Consider the following 17,278-nt stretch of genomic DNA (forward strand, 5'->3'; position numbering starts at 1 on the left):
CCCATACTTCACTGCCATATAAAGCAACTGGTTCTATAACTGATTGGAAGATTTTTAGCCAGATTCTAATCGGTGTGGCCGTGGCTAGGGGGTCCAGGGTGCTGGTCCCGGGTGTTGTGTCAGTGATCTCGGCGGGGTGGAGATTGCTCCGCTGTTCCTGGGTGGAGAGGTCGGGCTGCGGTTTAAAGCAACGTCCTTGAGAGTCTTGGCAAGGATGGGGACTGTCTCCCTGTCCGGGTGAACATGGTCATAGAGACAGTCCAGATCGAGGGTGGGATGGTGGGCCAGGTGTACATTGGGTCGCAGGGCACAGGCTGGTTTTTATTCTTTGGATTGTGGCAGGGTGGAAGTCCTTCCTCTGTTGAAGGGTTGACACCACAATTCTTGAGTTGGGGAAGATTGCGGAGGCCTTCTCAATCACTCCCCGTAGTGAAGTCGCCACCGTCTCCTGCTGAACACGCAGGTCGTTGCTGTTGATTATGTGGCTTGGCGACCTGAGCTGGGTCTTATTGAGCAGCTCCATGGCACACTGCATTGTTGGGCACCACACCTTTCTCGTTTTGTGTCTAGGGAAAAGTTTATTCTCCTGAACATACGTCCATTTGAGTCCATTAACAGGACAATGTCAGCCAGTGTTTCTTCTGGAAAGGAGGGGATAGTGTGGAGGCTGGTGGGTGTTGGAGCTGGGATGTGGCTGGTCTGTGCCGATGCTGCTGTCAGTGGGTGGCTGCTCTGTGGGCTGGGGGGAGGTTACAGAGTGGTGATCTAGATGCACCAGCAGCCTGTCCTCTGTTCTTTGTTCTCTCCTGCAGCTCTCTCTCTCTCGCTTTCTTTGTCTCTCTCTTTGTCTCTCTCTCTCTCTCAATATAAGGGAAACAGAGGTTGACATTGCGAAAGCAAGTGAATTTAACTACACAAGTCAGTTAAGAACAAATTCTTATTTACAATGACGGCCTATTCCGGCCAAACCCGGACGACGCTAGGCCAATTGTGCGCCACCCTATGGGACTCCCAATCATGGCAGGTTGTGATACAGCCTGGAATCGAACCAGGGTCTGTAGTGACACCTCTAGCTCTGAGAAGCAGTGCCTTAGACCGCTGCGCCACTCGGGAGTAAAAGTGAAATAAACAATAAAAAATCTATTATTTTTTTAAGTTCCAAAAGAATATAGACTTTTCAATGTCATATTATGTCTACGTACAGTGTTGTAATGATGTGCAAATAGTTAAAGTACAAAAGGGAAAATAAATAAACATAATATAGGTTGTATTTACAATGGTGTTTGTTCTTTATTGGTTGCTCTTTTCTTGTGGCAAAAGGTCACAAATCTTGCTGTTTTGATTGCACACCCAGTAGATATGGGAGTTCATCAAAATTGGATTTGTTTTCGAATTCTTTGTGTGTCTGTGTAATCTGAGGGAAATATGTGTCTCTAATATGGTCATACATTTGGCAGGAGGTTAGGAAGTGCAGCTGTTTCCTCATTTTGTGGGCAGTGTGCACATAGCCTGTCTTCTCTTGAGAGTCAGGTCTGCCTGCGGTGGCCTTTCTCAATAGCAATGCTATGCTCACGGAGTCTGTACATAGTCAAAGATTTCCTTAAGTTTGGGTCAATCACAATGGTCTGGTATTCTGCCACGGTGTGCTCTCTGTTTAGGGACAAATAGCATTCTAGTTTGCTCTGTTTTTTGTAAATTCTCTCCAATTTATCGAATAATTATATTTTTGTTTTCTCATGATTTGGTTGGGTCTAATTGTGTTGCTGTCTTGGGGCTTTGTAGGGTCTGTCCCTCTCTTTCTCTTTCGGCTTCTTGCCGACCTGCCGACCTTCCTTTTCACTCATCCTGGTCCCTTAACCACCCTATCTCTCTCCCCCTGTGCTTCTCTCCTTCTCTGTCTCTCTCTCCCTCTGTCCTTCTCTCCCTTTCTGTCTCTCTCTGCCCCTGTCCTTCTCTCCCTCTCTCCCTTTCTCTCTGTGTGTGTGTGTGTGTGTGTGTGTGTGTGTGTGAGAGAGAGAGAGAGAGAGAGAGAGAGAGAGAGAGAGAGAGAGAGAGAGAGAGAGAGAGAGAGAGAGAGAGAGAGAGAGAGAGAGAGAGAGAGAGAGAGAGAGAGAGACTAGGGTAATTGAGCTCAGAGGGATTTCTGTTTTCAGTGGCAGAGAGGAAATTAGAATCTTCAGAATCCATTAGAGATGCTTCTCCACAGTTGATGTGTTTGTGCGTGGCACCCTATTCCCTATGTAGTGCACTACTTTTGACCAGGGCCCTACAAAAGGAATAGGATGCCATTTGGGACACACCCTACCTCTAACACAGAATTTGGAGGTTTCTTTAAAATTCAAATCAAAGCTGTTGAGGTTCGCTAATATACTTGATACAGTATGTATTTTACCAATTAATAACTGACCTATTGCAAAAGAATACGAAATTAACATATTAGACTCTTTAAGTAATTTGATTGGATGAGAGAAAATACGTGTTCTTTGTGCATTGCATCATCCATGACTTAATCAGTCATGTCATGTTTAGTGTGTGTGTGCACACGCGTTTGTGTGTTATACAGGTGTGCTGAATGCTTCTCTGACACTGAGTGAGTGTAACTCCACAGGATGCAAATATAGAGAGAGGGGATGGAGGGAAGAGATGGAGACCAGGGGAGCAAATGAGAAAGAACAGCAGATGGTCTCATGCATCCTCCCTATAGAGCAATCACTCTCTCTGCCCCTCTCTCTCCCTCTTTCTCTCTCCGTTTATCTCACCATCTCTCTGCCCCTCTCTCTCCCTCTTTCTCTCTCCGTTTATCTCACCATCTCTCTGCCCCTCTCTCCCTCTTTCTCTCTCCGTTTATCTCACCATCTCTCTCTATTTTACTCCCCCTCTCTCTGCCTGTTCATTTGCACAAATCTGCACAGCACAGTGCATATGTAGGTGTGCTTACAGAAACTCACACACAGTGCATTCGGACAGTATTCAGACCACTTTACCTTTTCCACAATGTTAGTTTACAGCCTAATTCTAAAATTGATTAAATACGTTTTTTTCCCTCATCAATCTAATCACAATTTTTAGAGGAAAACCCCCCCATAAATAACTTATTTACATAAGTATTCAGACCCTTTGCTATGAGACTTGAAATGGAGCTCAGGTGCATCCTGTTTCCATTGATCATCCTTGAGATGTTTCTACAACTTGATTAGAGTCCACCTGTGGTAAATTCAATTAATTGGACATGATTTGGAAAGACACACGTTTGTCTATATAACATCAGTTGACAGTGCATGTCAGAGCAAACACCAAGTCATGAGGTCAAATTAATTGTCCGTAGAGCTCCAAGACAGGATCGTGTCGAGGTATAGATCTGGGGAAGGGTACCAAGAAATGACTGCAGCATTGAAGGTCCCCAAAAACACGGTGTCCTTCATCATTCTTAAATGGAAGAAGTTTGGAACCATAAAGACTATTCCTAGAGCTGGTCGCCCAGGCATACAAGCAATCAGGGGAGAAGGTCCTTGGTCAGGGAGGTGACCAAGAACCCAATGGTCACTCTGACAGAGCCCGAGAGTTTCTCTGTGGAAATGGGAGAACCTTCCAGAAGGACAACCATCTCCGCAGCACTCCACCAATCAGGCTTTTATGGTAGAGTGGCCAGACTGAAGCCACTCCTCAGTAAAAGGCACATGACAGCCCGCTTGGAGTTTGACAGAAGGCATCTAAAAGGACTCTCAGACCATGAGAAACAAGATTCTCCGGTCTGATGAAACCACGATTGAACTCTTTGGCCTTAATACCAAGAGCATCCCGGAGTCACTTCTTCACTATTGAAGTTGACACTGGTGTTTTGTGGGTACTATTTAATGAAGCTGCCAGTTGAGGACTTGTGAGGCATCTGTTTCTCAAACTAGACACTCTAATGTACTTGTCCTCTTGCTCAGTTGTGCACCGGGCCCTCCCACTCCTCTTTCTATTCTGGTTAGAGACAGTTTGCTCTGTTCTGTGAAGGGAGTAGTACACAGCATTGTACGAGATATTCAGTTTCTTGGCAATTTCTCGCATGGAATAGCCTTAATTTCACAGAACAAGAATAGACTGACGCATTTCAGAAGAAAGGCCATTTTGAGCCTGTAATAGAACCGACAAATGCTGATGCTCCAGATACTCAACTAGTCTAAAGGACAGTTTTATTGCTTCTTTAATCAGGACAACAGTTTTCAGCTGTGCTAACATAATTGCAAAAGTGTTTTCTAATGATCCTTAGAAAGCCTTTTAAAATGATAAACTTGGATTAGTTTACACAACGTGCCATTGGAACACAGGAGTGATGGTTGCTGACAATGGGCCTCTGTACGCCTATGTAGATATTCCATTAAAAATCTGCCGTTTCCAGCTACAGTAGTCATTTACAACATTAACAATGTTTACACTGTATTTCTAATCAATTTGATGTTATTTTAATGGACAAAAAATGTGCTTTTCTTTAAAAAAAAACAAGGACATTTCTAAGTGACCCCAAACTTTTGAACGGTAGTGTATGTAAATGTGATATTTCAGTTTTTAACCTCTTTTTGCTTTGTCATTATGGATTATTGTGTGCAGATTGATGATGACATATTAAAATCCATTATAGAATAAGGCTGTAACGTAACCAAATGTGGAAAAAGTTCATGGGTCTGAATACTTCCCGAAAGCTCTGTATCTGTGGGGTTGTGAAGAGCTAACAATCTGATCAGATTTACTCAGATTCACTTCTGTCACTATTGGGAAAAAGTCAAGGTGACAGTAATATTAAAAACCAAGGTGACAGTAATATTTGTCTGTTTGCTTTTGGAGAATGTGTTGGCATATGCAGCAGTGGGGGTTGGGTGAACTGCATTATGGTAGTATCTTAAGACCTGAAGACTTGTTTTTGCCATCAGAGCTGAAGCCCTATCATACTGGCTGTGTGTGGTGAAACTAATTTGGATCTATACACTCAATATGTTATCACACAGGCCCTTAGCTCATTTTAAAGGTGTGTGAGTGTGTTATGTTGTGTGTGTTTGTGTGTGTGTGTGCATGCATACGTAGGTTTATATGCACATTCATGTGTACTTGCATGCACTTGTAGGTGTGTGTGTGTGTGTGTGTGTGCATGCATACGTACGTGTATATGCACGTTCATGTGTACTTGCATGCACTTGTAGGTGTGTGTGTGTGTGTGTGTGTGTGCGGAACAATTAGCTGGTTTAGTCTGACTTCATCTCCCGACGTTCTGTGACAAACGTTACATTTAGGCACACAGAATCAACTCTCCGCTAAGGTTAGGCATTCACTCCAACTGGCGTAAGTTAAAGGGTTAAGGTTTGGGATAGTGCTAAAACAGAAAAATAATTCCACGGTTAAGTTTAGGCATTGATTTTGACTGGGCTAAATCACTGTGGACGGATGGAGGAGTGGACTAAGATTAAGAAACAAGCTCCTGCTCTGTGGACTGCTGGTTCTGTCCCAGGCACTTTGTTGTTGCCTCAAGTGGCCAGTTTGGACGGTGTCTCTCGACGTCCTGGGGACCTGAACAAATGTTGAATTTGGCCTTGGATCTGGGGTGGTCCCACTGGGTTCTAATGGGGAAATAATGTCAGAGCCAGTGGGAACTTTAATCCATCTGGGTTGATTCTGTTTCCATCACAGTTATTGATCACTAGTCAGGTGACAAATCAAACAGGAGGTCGCTCTGCTCTGCTCTGCTCGCTGGCAGGGTCTGGTGTGTGTGTGAGTGTGTGATTGAGTGTGTGTGTGAAAGAGTGTGTGTGGGGCATGTCTGACACAGCATGTTAGTGTGTCTCCATGCATTACAGAATCAATAACAACAGAAACAACTGCTGTTAGAAAGTGTTTTGGGACAGCATCAGGTTAGATAAAAGTCCTCTGTCAGTGATGCCTGGGACAGCATCAGGTTAGATAAAGGGCCTGTCAGTGATGCCTGGGACAGCATCAGGTTAGATAAAAGACCTCTGTCAGTGATGCCTGGGACAGCATCAGGTTAGATAAAATGCCTCTGTCAGTGATGCCTGGGACAGCATCAGGTTAGATAAAGGGCCTGTCAGTGATGCCTGGGACAGCATCAGGTTAGATAAAGGGCCTGTCAGTGATGCCTGGGACAGCATCAGATTAGATAAAAGTCCTCTGTCAGTGATGCCTGGGACAGCATCAGGTTAGATAAAGGGCCTGTCAGTGATGCCTGGGACAGCATCAAGTTGGATAAAAGGCCTCTGTCAGTGATGCCTGGGACAGCATCAGGTTAGATAAAGGGCCTCTGTCAGTGATGCCTGGGACAGCATCAAGTTGGATAAAAGGCCTGTCAGTGATGTCTGGTTACATCTAATTGAGCAGTAGGTTGGCTACCTCTGATTCTATATTCATTGATAACAGTGAAATAATGCTTTAATGCACCCATCCTTCTCTGTGTTTAATCTCTGTATCTCCTCTCTAACCTTACCAATAGCACCTCTATAACACTCCTTCTCCCCCTCTACTCCCCTCCTCACTCTTTCTTTCTTTCTTTCTCTCTCCATCTCCTCATCCCCCTCTCCTACTCGCTTTCCCTCCCTCCCTCATCCCCTTCTCTGTCAATGCTATTGGCTTTAAAGGGGCAGCAGATCAGCTGCTGATTAATGCTGCATTTTGGGGGCCATTTGTCTGCACTGCTGCTCCCGTCTCTGATTACCCCTCTCCCTACCTCCTCCCATCCCTCTCTCCCACCACGTCACCCTTCTCCATCACCTCCTTCCTCCCATCCTGCCCTCTGCTGCCCCTGTCTATGACAGCTCCCCACCACCACCTCAACGGAGATGAATGACCCGCTCTGTTGCTGGGGGATTAAAGTAGTCCTGGTTACCTGACTGGACAAAGTGGTTGTGATTGGTGACCAATGCACTTGAGAGCGGGGGGGATCTCTCTCTCTCTCGCTCTCTCTCTCTCTCTCTCTCTTTAAAACAGAGCAGGTTTTGTCAGTGTGTCAGCAGGTTGTGTGTGTTTCTATCAGGGCAGGGTAAGGTCCCGGCTGTGTGACACTGATCATGGCAGACAGAGATTGGCGAGGGCCAAATAGGGAAGAGACTGGAGAAACCATTTACCGGCCACCGCTGGACACTGATGAATGGACACGGGCCGTTATCGAGCACTACCCTAATCAGCCCAACGATCCACTAGCAACAACATCAGTTTTGTCCCAGCTCATAAGGGGCGGGACATCAGCCACGTCAGGTCCCATTGGCCCAGCCCTCTGTCACTTGGAACAGACCATGATTAGGTACATTGCCCGATTATCAAATACAAGGAGCTCGTCTGGGGGACGGGGACGGGGGGATGGGGGGGGGGGGGGGGGGGAGGTGTGTGTGTGTGTGTGGGGTTCGGTGTGGAGGGAGGGGTGTGTGTGTGTGTGTGTGGGGTTCGGTGTGGAGGGAGTGTTGTGTGTGTGTGTGTGTGTGTGTGTGTGTGTGGGGTTCGGTGTGGAGGGAGGGGTGTGTGTGTGTGTGTGTGGGGTTCGGTGTGGAGGGAGTGTTGTGTGTGTATGGGGGGTGTTTATTACTGATACATCAGGCATTGTATGATAATAAATCCGAAAAGTACATCGTTTTAAGAATTAACAAAAACTCAGGAGAGGACCATAGCATTTTAACTAGTTGCCTTATACTTTTCCTTCAATTCGCAAGAGGCTTGAATGTATCTCACCAGAGAATGAATCCTAGCGAGCGAAACAGCACCCCTCTGTCTCTGTATGTGTAGCCCATCTATATGATCCTGTCTGGTCCAAACGAGTATGACATTGTTGCCGCCCATAGCATTCCTTGATAAAAAATTAGAATAAAATAATAGCCAATCAGCTTTGAGCTAAACTGAGTGAGCTCAACAATGAATGATCCTGGCGTACCAAAAGAAAAAGTGTCAATAGGAGCCAGCTTGGATTTGGCTTCACTCCAATCACATCACATCGAGAGCATACGCCATTGACAGAAACTCGTTGTGCACCTCGTTGTGTTGATGACCTTAGTTGGCTGGCTACCTAGCTAGCTAGCTAAAATTGGCCCTTTCCTAAATTAGCCAAGAATGGAGATAGAGATTTGGACTTGTGGTTTTACTTAATTTTCTGTACTGTCAAATGATTATGAAGGCGATTCTGATCCAACCATACATTCATATGTGCCCCTGGCCTGGGAGGATGGAAGTTCAATATGTAGTAGGCTAATTTTAAACTATCTAATGTTGCCCATGAATCAACAGCCTGATCAAATGGAAATGGCAGACTGAAGACAGAGGTGCAGAATGCCTGAAGATAAAAACGAAATATTAAATATCTGTAAATTTGACTAAATATTAGCACTCCACTTCACATCCTGGTGGGCAATAACCTTCAATCTGGATAAAAACAAATCATAAGGCTAGAGAAATGTATCAACCAATATTATCAACACAGTCAACACCAAAACATGTCGGAGAGTAAGCTTGGAGAACCAATCCCTAAAAGAAAAAGGAGACTCCTCGACTGGAACAGTCGATTTATGCTTTTCACCACCTGGAACTGTAAGTGTAGAAACCGACCTGATAAAGTTGATAAATGATAAACATACTAGAACTAGTCAGTAAAGATGTACAGGAGTTGAAGGCGAGCCTCGAGATGAGTGACGTAAAAGCTGCGACAATGGAGAAACAAACAAACAAGCTACAGTCAATACTATTGAAACGGACGTTAAAGAAGTTAAAAAAGAGGACATGTTTCTGAGAGAAGCCTTACTTGAAATACAGACTAGATCTATGTGAGAAAACCTGGTACTTACCCTTATTAAAGAAAATGAGCGTGAAGATCCATAGAGTGTGCTGAAAGAATTCCTGGCGCAACAGATCGACAAACTCGAATGTGTACATCGTTTCTGACAAAGAAGACAGTGATACGAGCGCCCAATCATTGCCAAATTTGCATTCTTTAAAGATAAAGTAATGGTTAAAAGCCTGGGCAAAAGACTCTCTGTCACAAAAATAGGCATGAATGATCAGTTCCCAAAAGAATTGCAGAACAGCACAAAGTTCTGTACCCAATCTTCAAAGTGAATAGACTAAAAGGGAAACATTTAGCTCTCGTAGACGATAAACTGTACATTGATAACCAACAGGTTGCGAGACACCAAGACTCCTCCATGGCTATTCTAAATAATACAAAGTTCCCATAGAGGAGTCGAATAGTGGAACACCCAATACTAGCCATGGTAGGGATTGTAATAACAAACAGGAAAACAATCAAATACAACAATTGACAAATACTCTATACCATTCAAGATAGGGAATGTTGTAAAATAATTAGTATTGGGCTTCCTATTTATAGTATTTATAAATAGATAATACAGCATTAGAAGAAATTATTATTCCTTCTATCTTAAACTAGAAGGAACAGGAACACAAAAGTAGTAAAAAGCCCAAAATGAGTTAGGAATCAACATGGTAGAGATAAAAACACAGCAAACAGAGGATATAGAAGGCACCGTATGTGAGGACAGTATATGTGGGGGAGTGTGGTTGTGATGGAAGATGGGGGGTGTGTTTTTGTGATTTGAAAAGTGTGATGAGTTAAGTTTTTATTTAACTAGGCAAGTCAGTTAAGAACAAATTCTTATTTTCAATGACGGCCTAGGAACGGTGGGTTAACTGCCTTGTTCAGAGGCAGAATTACAGATTTTTACCATGTCAGCTCGGGGATTCGATCTTGCAACCATTCAGTTTCAAGTCCACGCTCTAACCACTAGGCTACCTGCTGCCCCAAGTGAGTGAAAAAGAAAAATGGTTGCAAACGCCAGAGCACATGTGTGTCTGCGAGAAGGAGTTGTGAAAGTTTTCAATTTTGTGCAGATATGGGATATACATTTAAAATAACTGAACATCTGTGCTTGTGGCTGTTTGTGGGGCAAGGGTGGGGAGAGCATGTGTATGTATCCCACATCTGTTGCTATGGGGTAATGATGTTAGGGACAGTATAGGATGAATCACAATAACAACTTCTCCCTCAATGTGAGCAAGGCAAAGGTGATGATTGTGGACTACAGGACAAGGAGGGCCGAACAGGCCCCCATTAACATCCACGGGGCAGTAGTGGAGCAGGTCGAGAGTTTTCAAGTTCCTTGGTGTCCACATCACCAACAAACTATCATGGTCCAAACACAACAAGACAGTCGTGAAGAGGGCACGACAACACCTTTTCCCCCTCAGGAGAATGAAAAGATTTGGCATGGGTCCCCAAATCCTCAAAAGATCTACAGCTGCACCATCGAGAGCATCCTGAACGATTGCATCACCGCCTGGTATGGCAACTGCTCGGCATCTGACTGTAAGGCACTACAGAGGGTAACCTGTTAGACACATGGCTACCACAGCATTCTGCAGCAATACGCCATCCCATCTGGTTTTTGACTTGGACTATCATTTGTTTTTCAACAGGACAACAACCCAACACACATCCAGGCTGTGTAAGGGCTATTTCACCAAGAAGGAGAGTGATGGAGTGCTGCATCAGATGACCTGGCCTCCACAATCCCCCAACCTCAACCAAATCGAGATGGTTTGGGATGAGTCGGACCACAGAGTGAAGGAAAAGAAGCCAACAAGTGCTCAGCATATGTGGGAACTCCTTCAAGACTGTTGGAAAAGCATTCCAGGTGAAGCTGGTTGAGAGAATGCCAAGAGTGTTCAAAGCTGTCATCAAGGCAAAGGGTGGCTATTTGAAGAATCTCAAATATAAAATATGTTTGGATTTGTTTAACCCTTTTTTGGTTACTTCATGATTCCATATATGCTATTTCATAGTTTTGATATCTTCACTATTTTTCTACAATGTAGAAAATAGTAAAAATAAAGAAAAACCCTTAAATTAGTAGGTGTTCTAAAACTTTTGACTGGTAGTGTAGGTATTACAGAATCGGTCAGGGAGAGATTGAAAACGTCAGTGAAGACACTTGCCAGTTGGTGAGAGCATGCTCGGAGTACAAGTCCTGGTGATCCGTCTGGCCCCGCGGCCTTGTGAATGTTGACCTGTTTAAAGGTCTTGTTCACATCGGCTACGGAGAGCGTGATCATACAGTCGTCCTGAACAGCTGGTGCTCTCATGCATGCCTCATTGTCGCTTGCCTCGAAGCGAGCATAAAAGGCATTTAGCTCGTCTGGTAGACTTGCGTCACTGGGCAGCTCGTGGCTGGGTTTCCCTTTGTAGTCCGTAATAGTTTGCAAGCCCTGCCACATCCGACGAGAGTCAGAGACGGTGTAGTTGGATTCAATCTTAGTGCTGTATTGACGCTTTGCCTGTTTGATGGTTTGTCTGAGGGCATGGCGGGATTTGTTATAAGCGTCCGGATTAGTGTCCCGCTCCTTGAAAGCGGCAGCTCTAGCCTTTAGCTCGGTGCGGATGTTGCCTGTAATCCATGGCTTCTGGTTGGGTAATGTACATGCGGTCACTGTGGGGATGACGTCGTCGATGCACTTATTGATGAAGCCGATGACTGAGCTGGTATACTCCTCAATGCCATTGGATGAATCCCGGAACATATTCTAGTCTGTGCTAGCAAAACTGTAGTGTAGCATCCGTGTCATCTGACCCCTTCTGTATTGAGCGAGTCAATGGTACTTCCTGCTTTAGTTTTAGCTTGTAAGCAGGAATCAGGAGGATAGATTTGTGGTCAGATTTGCCAAATGGATGGTGAGGGAGAGCTTTGTATCCGTCTTTGTACGTGGAGTAAAGATGGTCTAGAGTTTTTTCCCCTCTGGTTGCACATGTGACATGCAGGTAGATATTAGGCAAGCTGATGGAAAAGATGATTGTCAATAGATTGTTCTATTTCCTGGAGCACAGAGGTTTATTGAGTCAATGTCACAGTGGATGCTGTAAAGGTAGATCTACCTTGGATGCATTAGTAAAGGTGAGCAATGAAATGGAAAAAACTGGTCATGAAAGAAGTTTTGACATAGAAAATGACTACGATACTATTGGAGCTTCCTTATATGCTGACAATGGAGCGATTTAGAAGAGGGGAAGGAATGTCTCTCGTGATCAACAAGCTATATTGGCAGTTGAAAGATGGTCGATTGACTGTATGTTCTTCTCAAAGAAGAATGTTGCTGATAATAAGCAGTTTGGCTCGAAAGCATGTGGGTAGGGTTTCTATGTTCAAATATTAAAGTGTATGGTTCAATGAGAGATATACAGATATCACCCTATTCCCTATATACAGTGGGGAGAACAAGTATTAGTTCGTGTAGTTCTGGGCTGATCCCTCACCATCCTCATGATCATTGATGCCCCACGAGGTGAGATCTTGCATGGAGCCCCAGACCGAGGGTGATTGACCGTCATCTTGAACTTCTTCCATTTTCTAATAATTGCGCCAACAGTTGTTACCTTCTCACCAAGCTGCTTGCCTATTGTCCTGTAGCCCATCCCAGCCTTGTGCAGGTCTACAATTTTATCCCTGATGTCCTTACACAGCTCTCTGGTCTTGGCCATTGTGGAGAGGTTGGAGTCTGTTTGATTGAGTGTGTGGACAGGTGTCTTTAATACAGGTAACGAGTTCAAACAGGTGCAGTTAATACAGGTAATGAGTGGAGAACAGGAGGGCTTCTTAAAGAAAAACTAACAGGTTTGTGAGAGCCGGAATTCTTACTGGTTGGTAGGTGATCAAATACTTATGTCATGCAATAAAATGCAAATGAATTACTTAAAAATCATACAATGTGATTTTCTGGATTTTTGTTTAAGATTCCGTCTCTCACAGTTGAAGTGTACCTGTGATAAAAATGACAGACCTCTACATGCTTTGTAAGTAGGAAAACCTGCAAAATCGGCAGTGTATCAAATACTTGTTCTCCCCACTGTAACTGGAAATATCATGCCATTAGAGTTGAAACAAAGTGTAACAAGGTGGTGAATCTCATGCTCTGTGGTTATGAACGGGGTGCTGATAGACAATCACTTATAGACAGCTATAGAGCTCTGATCAGAACAGCAATTGTTAATGGGTGAGTAGTTTATGGAACAGTTGCGAATACTTTCCTTCAGAGGCTGGCCAGAATCCAGTATAGAGCTTTAAGGATATGTATTAGTGCATTTAAATCAATACCTGTAAGTGCATGATTAGAAGAGACAGGAGAGATGCCTTTGGACATATGCCAACAGAAATTGTTGTTAGCTTATTGGCTTAGACTGAAAAGTTGTAAGGTTGGTCATCCCACTGGTACTGTTCTAGATGACTGTCGGGAATATACTAGTAGACAAGGCAGTGGTTTTGGTTGGACAGTTGGAAAGCTTGCTGATGAGAGTGGTCTGACGGAGTTGGATGTTTGCCCCTCTGTGGTGACGGTGGATGCTCCTCATTGGTTACTACCAGATCCTGTTGTTGATTGAACCTTGTTAGAGAAAATAAAAGATTGATCAGAAGTGAGTGATATATATAGGGGAACTGGTTGACAATTATATTGGTAGAATCGAAAGATAAGGTGTAGTAGTGAGATTCCGCTGGGTCCCAGTGTGAATGAAACAGTAGATCAGGTAGCCAAAAGGGCTTTAAAACGAGATATAATTGATATTTGTGCTCCATTGGGTAGAGGCAAGGCCAAATGTAAGATTAGAGCCATTATGATAGATGCTTGGCAGAAAATGTGGGACAGCAAGCCCAAGGGCCGGCATTTGTAAGACATTGTACATTGAACTCGTCATTAAATCTGGTTGGCAAACATGTGAATGCTTTGTGTACAGAGTGCATGGTTGATGAAATAGTGAAACGTGTTGACGTATTGTTGTAAGTACCAGTATGTGGAAGAGTGGGAAAGATTGATGTGCACGGTTATTGAAATTGGACAGGGATGGGGGGGGGGGGGGGGGGGTGGAATGGATTTGGGGGATGGGTGGGGGTTTGATAGTAGTTAGTAAGGCTTTTCTTATTAGTACAGGATTAGATAGGAGGGTTGAAGGTAACATATGGAATTGTAATAAAATGGTCATACATGGACCATTTAGCTATTTTATTTAGAATTTTAAAACCCCTTTAGGTATAAAAATGTTTTATATTACTTGATGAAATATTGAATTTGGTTTTTACTACTATAGCCCATAGAAACGCATTGAATAACACATTCATAAATGGCAAAAAAGACAGTCAAAAAATGTATCATAAGGAAGAAGGTTTTGAAGTGTCTGTCGTATATCTAGGAGATATAAGAAAGCTCAGGAAATATTTTTGTATTTTTGTTGGAACAAAAAACCTTCCTCCATCCTTCCATTCGTTTGTATAGGCAACCTTCAGACCAGTCCTGGGACACCTATTGGTGTCGGACGCTACAAATGTTTTCGGGATGTCTTGGGGTCTGACAAACATCGCTGTAGCTCCACCACCTTCCACCGCAGAGGCAGAAGGCCGACTGTGGCAGAGAGTAGGCCAGAAGGCTAAACTAAAAAACCTTAAATGGAATGTAAGCCTACTTAAACAAAATATCCGATGGCGGATGTCACGCCCTGGCCTTAGTTATCTTTGTTTTCTTTATTATTTTAGTTAGGTCAGGGTGTGACATGGGGGAGTGTTTGTGTGTTTTGTCTAGTCTAGGGTGTTTGTATTGTCTAGGGGGTTTTGGTAGAGTTCATGGGGTTGTGTTCAGTGTAGGTGTTTATGTAAGTCTATGGTTGCCTGGATTGGTTCTCAATTAGAGACAGCTGTCTATCGTTGTCTCTGATTGGGAGCCATATTTTAGGCAGCCATAGGCATTAGGTAGGTTGTGGGTAATTGTCTATGTTTTGACATTAGTTGCTTGTGTCTGCACTTTCGTTTGATAGCTTCACGGTCGTTTGTTGTTTTATCTAGTTTGTATTAGTGTTCGTGTTCGTTTCTTCTTCTATTAAAAAGAAGATGTATTTATATCACGCTGCGCCTTGGTCCTCTCTTTCACCTAACAACGACCGTGACAGCGGAGCCGCAAAAGCACATCTGTGCAAGGGTGTTTACTTACATAGTGATTCCCCCAAAAAACAGTACTGCCCCAAAAGTATAGACATAAATGATGGGGCCAGGTAGTGCTGCCCCGTCAATGTATCAATGGAAAAATCCCCCTTTTGAACTGATAGAGGGGCTCCTTATGTAGGGGGAAGCCCCTCCCATCAGAACAATGAATTAATCAAGGCATAACTCATTATAGCACTTAATATATTAATATAACACATTTACATAACTCCACCGCTACTGACATGGTGTCTTACAATACACACATTCACATGGACTCGCAATTCAGGACATGCACTACAAAGCCAGCCCGATTGCAGTAGCTCGGGTCCTTATTCTAGCATACCCGGAAGCTACATAGACGGAGAGAGAGGGACAGAAACAAACGGAGCGCTCATCCAAAACATTGATAAGTACAATAATCACTTAAATTAAACATGAAAGCTTGTCTGTGTATTCTTTATACCATACCAACCTGCTAATGAAGGTATGTATGAATAATGTGTGTAATGTATGAGCTGAGATGGCTAGGTTAACTTGTGTGTCGACCCACATTGCTAACGTAGCTGAACATGGAGCAAAGAGGGGGAGATGCTTACCAGATGCTGCCTGTGGCCAGTGACGGACTTCTCCGTCACGCGGATGCGGTGGATTGAGATGCAGCCCATGCAAAAAAAACATATCTCTAGCTTAAACTGATGGATTTTGTGTGGGATTTTTAAAATGATGTTACCTAGATTGACGCACGGGTACTTCAATAGACTTTTAAGGATTGACTATTGCCTTGAAAGCAGCTCCTCAACAAGCATCAGCTGCTAATCAGAGGTGTAAAGTACTTAAAAATACTTTAAAGTACGTTTTTTGGTATCTGTACTTTACTTAACTATTTATATTTTTTTACTACATTCCTATAGAAAATATGTACTTTTTACTCCCATACATTTTACCTGACAACCAAAAGTACTTGTTACATTTTGAATGCTCAGGAAGGACAGAATTATGTTCCATGAACCTATCAATATAACATGTTGCCATCCCTACTGCCTCTGATCTGGCGGACTCACTGTACACAAATACTGCGTTTGTAAATTATTACTGAGTGTTGGAGTGCGCCCGTCTATCTGTATATTTAAAAAAAACTAGAAAATCGTGCCGTCTGGTTGGCTAAATATAAGGACTTTGATGTATAGCATCAAAGTATGACAATTGAGTACACTTTCCACCACTGTATACAAGTACATTTAAAACCAGATACTTTTAGACTTTACTCAAGTAGTATTTTACTGGGTGAGTTATACTTGAGTAATTTTCTATTAAGGTACCCTTACTTTTAATCAAGTATGACAATTTAGTACTTTTTCCACCATTGCTGCTACTCATTGGTAATCAGCATCCACACCTGTCCTCACTCTAAACCTGACCAAACAAACACACTTCCTCTTTGTTCTGCAGTGCATGTTGCATTGCACGTCACTGTGCGTTACTAGCCTTAAGTTTTGCATCCCTCTTCCTCCTCTTCTATCTAGTATCTCTTAGGTTCTTCCAAGGATCACTTGGGGGGGATTGCCATCACCACAGCCTAACTCCCACAGCCTGAGGATGATGTCTACAACCCTAACTCCCACAACCTGAGGATGATGTCTACAACCCTAACTCCCACAGCCTGAGGATGATGTCTACAACCCTAACTCCCACAACCTGAGGATGATGTCTACAACCCTAACTCCCACAGCCTGAGGATGATGTCCACAACCCTAACTCCCACAGCCTGAGGATGATGTCCACAACCCTAACTCCCACAGCCTGAGGATGATGTCTACAACCCTAACTCCCACAGCCTGAGGATGATGTCTACAACCCTAACTCCCACAACCTGAGGATGATGTCTACAACCCTAACTCCCACAGCCTGAGGATGATGTCTACAACCCTAACTCCCACAACCTGAGGATGATGTCTACAACCCTAACTCCCACAACCTGAGGATGATGTCTACAACCCTAACTCCCACAGCCTGAGGATGATGTCTACAACCCTAACTCCCACAACCTGAGGATGATGTCTACAACCCTAACTCCCACAGCCTGAGGATGATGTCTACAACCCTAACTCCCACAGCCTAAGGATGATGTCTACCAGCCTAAGGATGATGTCTACCAGCCCGAGGATGATGTCTACAACCCTAACTCTACAGAGTCCACGCACGGCATCCGGTTCACTCTCCTCTTCCTGAATCCTCATTCTCACATTCCTTACATTTCCTCAATAAATATTCAAAACCCA

At 43.7% G+C, this 17,278-nt stretch overlaps 1 long non-coding RNA gene across 1 annotated transcript; it reads left to right on the top strand.

Moving 5' to 3' along the window:
* The first annotated feature begins 13,934 nt into the window (after positions 1-13,934).
* LOC129830905 (uncharacterized) lies at positions 13,935-17,278 on the top strand. Its single transcript, XR_008755649.1, has 2 exons — positions 13,935-15,483; positions 16,523-17,278. It is a non-coding gene; the product is annotated as an uncharacterized LOC129830905 (long non-coding RNA).

The sequence above is a fragment of the Salvelinus fontinalis genome, chromosome 32 (assembly GCF_029448725.1).
Source record: "Salvelinus fontinalis isolate EN_2023a chromosome 32, ASM2944872v1, whole genome shotgun sequence".
In the NCBI taxonomy this organism is placed as follows: domain Eukaryota; kingdom Metazoa; phylum Chordata; class Actinopteri; order Salmoniformes; family Salmonidae; genus Salvelinus; species Salvelinus fontinalis.